The following is a 6,000-nucleotide window of genomic DNA, read 5'->3' as shown; positions in this document are numbered from 1 at the left end:
CATTAAATACACGTGTCTTTGTGGTATGATCTATTTTGAGGCTTTATTTCATATTTGTTAGTTTTAGGTTAAGTTAATACGTTGCGTAATGGGGGTAAAGGGTTAGCACACGTCCCACTAAAGATCCCTAAAAAACTTTGGGTGTGCCCAGACCTCTCTATTGCGTATATGACATTTGATCCATCATAACTATGCAAACTACACCTATCATTCTAAAGTCTCTATGGTTTGTTTAGTCCACACAAAAGAGTCATGTCATTTATCCTTCTATAGCATATAATGCATAAACTCGTTTGCAAAATCAACTTAAGGTGTGCTCTCCATATGAACACAATGGAATCTCTTGATATCATATAGTTAGGATGCATGTAGTATAGGGTTTCATTCAAGTCGTGCTTGAGACAAGGTTCTATTTATTTCTCCCCTCCTATGCTACGCTACTGGGTTTATATGAGTGATAGTTATGACAGATATTCATTCATTAGTTCATTTCCATTAGGTTGCATTAGCTTCCCATTTTTGGCATTCATTAATTTTCCATTGCATTAGTGTTCATTTGATTCATCTCATTTAGTGTTCATTAGGCATTTTTAGTTCATTTTATTAGATTGCATTAGTTCATTTCATTAATTGCATACATTCATTTTAGTCATCACATCTAGGGGCATATACATCATAATCACATCTCACATATATAGTGCATCTATGTAACATACAACAATGCATACATCTCATAATCGCCCACTAATCTGCATCACACAGATGTTAGGCATCATGTACATATGCATACATCATAGGAAACATAACATAGCATCACATCCTACATCACAAACATTAGTATCCACATCATAAACATCATAGGCATCACATAAATCCATATATATGCATCACATACATCCATACACACATAGAATCATCAACTCATGTCATGTATATATCTCAAAAAATAATGTTCGTACAGTCCATATACAAATAATGTAGAATCATATAGTACAAGTGCATCATCAAAAACTCGTTGCATTTGCACATATCTGTCAAAAAATTGATCACTATATAACATCAAGCCACTGGTTGTGAGGGCCCAGCCCCCCCTTGAACCCCCCCCTCGAGGAGGTCTTTGCTGTCCTACAGACTACTTTGATTTGGCTCTGCCACCCAAGATCCATGAGCTAGCTCCCCTATCAAAACTTGGTTTTTATCGATCAGCAGGCATGGCCTCAATATAAAGCAACCTATAATAAGCTATCTCTCATATGGCCCATGCCTCTGCCCGGCTAACTGCGATGGCCTCCTGCATCACTAAGATGACTACGCCATGCTATAGCATCTATCTAGCTACGTCCCTCTCCCTGCGACATTTGTCCAATTTGTGCCTGATGGGTGGACCGCTCGGCATGTAATGCAACCACCTCCCCTCGGAGTCTCTCTAGCTCTGTCTGCTCCTCCACCCCTGTATGGATGCCCATCCCTGCAAACTCCTTGCCATCAACCTGTGCCTATAGGGCCGCTAAGGCCTCATGTGCACTGTCTCCCCTAGCCCTCTACACCTGTAGCTCTGCCTGTATGGCCCCTATGGCCTACTCTAAACTGTCGGCTCGTGCCTATTGCATGTGTGATATCCCTTGTAGGTAGGATACCTCTATTCGTAAGCTATCCCTCTCGGCCCTGACCATGTCTGGGTCCTCTCCCTATACCTATCCTTGTCTAGGTGCTTGTGGTGGTGCATGCGGAGGTGCCTGCAGTGGTGCCTGGGGTTGTGCCTATGCCTTTTTTGGGGGTGCTATCTGTGGTGGCCCTTGTGCTGGTCCTGGCCCTGGCCCTCTCCTCACTCAGGCTCTACACCCGTGTGGTCCCTCCTATGCCCCCTTTGCTGGTGGTGGCATCATAGCTACTTGCCCACTATCCCCTGCTCCATCCCCCTCCCCTTATGCCTGCTTTGTCGATGGAGGTGCCCTTGGCACTGTAAGCCTGACCTACTGGTGGGCTGCCCATCATTGTGTGTACATTGGTGTCATACCTGCATCTCCCCTGTCCTGACCATGCATGCATGACACTGCTGTCATCCCCAACCAAGAAGCTTAGGCCAATTGTATGGTGGTCCTGTGTCCCCATAGTCGGCCATACTCTCGCGACACCATAGGATATAAAAATCTTTTTGGAAGTTCTATATCCTATATCTTGCCAAACTACCGTCATACTTGAGAGGGCATATTAAACCTATGATTAAATTAAATCTTATTTAATTTAATTTTAAGCCTAACGTAGAGCCTAGCCTATAACCATCATTTTCATCTTCTTAAGCCTATTTCTTCTCTAATCCCACTTAATTATTCCTAATCTCCTTCCTAATCCCCCTCATTAGCTTAAGAGTGTGCTCACACATGTGTGAGATGGCATGCCTACACAGTCCTCTTTGCCCTCTTGTCTCCCACTCCTCTTCTCAAGTTTGCTCACACATATGTGAGAAAACTTTGAATTCTTGACCATTTGTATGGCTTGCATATCACCTTATGCGGCATCTAAATGGATGCTACCTCACCAAGCCCTCTCTTGAGCCTATAAATAGAAGCCTTTTCTCAAGCATTTGCATCTCCCATTGTTGCATGGTTACCATGCGATTTTGAGTTTTGAGTTTTCATGCTAAGAGTTTGCATTGTAGTTTGATTTTCATAGAGATTTTCAGGATCATACTAACCATTTGTTAGCTAATTTAGTTTGCCTCATGCATTGTTAGTCTAGTTTCTTCATGTATTAGCATCTCTATTTCATTTACATCTTAGTTTAGCTTGCACATCTCATTAATTTCTTAGTTGCATTCCATAGTTTCATCCTTAAATACCTTCAAGTATGGCTTTCTCTATAGCCATTTCTTGAGGTGTTCTTCATTTCATCTAGCCTAGATTCATATTTCATTTTCACTCACACTTGCACCTCCACTCAAGAGATTCACTCCATTGTTATGTTTCGGAGAGCACACCAAACATACCCACCCATCTTAACACACCAATAAGGCCTCTTATGGGTTCCCTTATTGAGCTGTAGAGGTGGCTAGAAGATTGGGTTTGTTAGTTGCTTAGGGTTGTGAAACCCAAGCAAGAATTAGTTAGTGTTTGTTCCTTTCATTTTGATGAATATTTGATACATTTTGAAGTTTTTTAACTAATGTTTGTTTGTTAACTCATGCTTCTAACAGGTCACATTTTTGTGCACACATTTTGGCACTGACGCCAAAACCCCACAGACTCAATCAATGTATACTGGATGGGAGGTCAGTATCTATAGGCAAATGACTCTCCAAGCTGCCTGGTCTCCCACCAAGTGATCAGTCATGTGACTCTGATATGCTCCTATGACCAGATCATCAATAGCATCAGTCTTGGTCCTACAATGTGTAGGGTCCGATATGCACACATGTGCAAATCATGATATAGCTCAGCTAGGATGGTCTGTCCCTAGCAGTAGACTGCTCCCTCCTCTTGTAACAGAGTGCTTAGCACTCGTGCCCAACCGATCAGCCACTCGTGTCCTGCATAATCTGGCAGCATCTACCACATCAGTGAGGCTAGGTATACTGCCAGCCTTGGTAGCCTCTGCTCTAGTGCACCCCTACACAACAACCATGATCGCTGGACGGATAATCACTATTGCCGTTTGCTAAATCACTCCCTCAGGAATGGATCAGAACCCTCTAGTAAATACTCTGGGTATGTGCCTCTGATCGATACTCAGAGGATCCACCACACATCAAGGAGTGTGACTATAGCCTCCCCCGTCAGCAGATGAAAGCTCCTTATAGGTGTGTTCCATTGCTCTATAAGAGCTGATAGCTATGCTGAATGAGCTCTCAGATTCAGCCACTCATTCAGCCACTCATGTACATGCTCTAGGTCACATAGTCTCACATGTCCCTAATCTATGTCTGTAAGTCTCTCCTGTATTGCCATGGTCAGAAAATAGTGCTCCCTCGACCTAAACACCACTGTGTCCTCCTACAGCATAGACATGCAGAGCGTCAGTTTTGCTAGCCTCTAATGTTCTTAGAATGGGGCATCTTCTTTTCCCTCCTTTCAGTCTAACCCAATTGGTAGAGCTGCTAATCGGTGCAGACGCTGATATGCACAGACATTAATCAGTGAAAATGTTGATCCGCTTGGATGCCAATACCCATAGATGATAACCTTTTGTCGTCTACAGAGACGATGAACTATTCTTCAGCATCTTTGCTACCCCTTATCGTCTGCAAAGATGACAAGATGAACCCTATTGTCTCCGTGTCACCTTTCACTCTTTCGGCGTCTGCAAAGATGATAGTATGGATCTTGTCATCTCTACGGACATTGAGATCGCCCCTTTTTTGTCTACATAAATGACAGGGTGGAGACTGTCTTCTCCACTCGGGCCACTTTTTTAGTGCATTTATGGCCTACTAAATGTACCTAGCCTAGCCTATCCTACCAAAACATGAAGAGGATCAGATGACTTATCAGTGGGCCCATCTTGGCTACTTGCTGGTACTCTCGAATGCACTCACCAAGTTGCAAATAATCAATGGGTCCATGTTTACTCTAGATTCTCTACTTGCGGTGTGACAATGACCTTCTTTGGGCCCCTCAGAGGCTTATATAGGCCCCCATAGACCCCGTTTGAGCCCATGTCTTCCCTAAACTGTCTCTGTCCCCTATTTACCTGCAAGTCATGCAAATGTTGTCATTTATTGTAGTTATCTCTCCTTTTCTTCCTTTCTCAAGACCTTTTCGCGAAAATTGCCCAAAATTTATTTTTTGCACAATTTTCGCGAGGGGGTACCCTCCTCCTCTGTCGTCGCCATAGGACGCCCACCTTCTTTAGGGAAACCTATATTTTCTTTTCTTTGATATGATGTCATCTTAACATCACATCAAAGAGGGGCAAAATGTAGATGCTTAAAATCATCCCTAAAGACTATATTAATTTATTAATATTGCCAGTGACATTGTAATTAATTATTAATTAATTAATTATATTGCTCAAATTCTTCTACTTATTTTATTAAGTTATTTTAATTAAATGAGTTCATTCTCTTAAGTATTTAAATTTAATTTGAATACTCTTAGCCTTAATGTGTTAAATTAATTTAACACACGATCCTCCATGTTTCTTCCTTTTAAAATAGATTTTATTTATTTAAATCCTCACACCCCATTAATTCCTCTAAACCCATGATTAAATTAAATCTCATTTAATTTAATCTTAAGCCTAATCTAGAGCCTAACTCATTTCATTTTGATGAATCTTTGATACACTTTCAAGGTTTTTAACTAATGTTTGTTTGTTAACTCATGCTCCTAACAGGTCACATTTTCTAGCGCATAATGGTGACCAAGGTATTATGATCTAAAATGCATTATAGAAGCACTTAAAGGAAAATAGAGAAGGAAATAGTGAACAACAAAGAGACATTTGATCAAGAAGGATCAAGTATACATCAGTATAGAGGTGATCTGACATCAATCGATAGAGTGCTAATCACAAGATCATTGATGAGACATTCAAATAGGTGAATTGGTCAAATCTCTTGGTAGAGTAGTCGTAACAAGCTATATTTAAATGCTCTAACAAGGTGCTTACTTAATCATGAGTTAAAGTCCTTTAATCAAGCATGCTTCTAATATGGTGTTTAAATCCTTTAATAGGGTAAGACCTAGCAGTCTTTGTAAGCTTTTAACAAGGTAGACCTTTCATAGGATTGATCATGTTTCATGATCAAATATTATTTAATCTTCATTGGATACACTTTATTACTGCAGTAGTGAAGATTTGTGGGTGTCATCGCCACCCTAGTTTTACCTTCTCATTAAAGGGTTTCTTGGTAATAATATCTTCTGTCATATATGTGTGAATGCTTACTTATTTACATACTTTAGATGTATATGCTTTACATGGTATTTCAATTTACTTATTGAATTGTGAGATTGATATATGGTGAATGTTTTTATGGGCTAAAGTTTAAAGCACTGATTC

General features: G+C 40.7%; 1 pseudogene; it reads right to left on the bottom strand.

Annotated features, from left to right (window-relative positions):
• Positions 1 to 3,432: 3,432 nt before the first annotated feature.
• LOC149545164 (cytochrome P450 703A2 pseudogene) overlaps positions 3,433 to 6,000 on the bottom strand; it is a 68,997-nt pseudogene continuing 66,429 nt past the window's right edge.

This window comes from Cupressus sempervirens, chromosome 7, assembly GCF_028749045.1.
Source record: "Cupressus sempervirens isolate cs-2001-9-10 chromosome 7, ASM2874904v1, whole genome shotgun sequence".
Lineage (NCBI taxonomy): Eukaryota > Viridiplantae > Streptophyta > Pinopsida > Cupressales > Cupressaceae > Cupressus > Cupressus sempervirens.
This window is presented reverse-complemented; position numbering and strand designations above follow the sequence as displayed.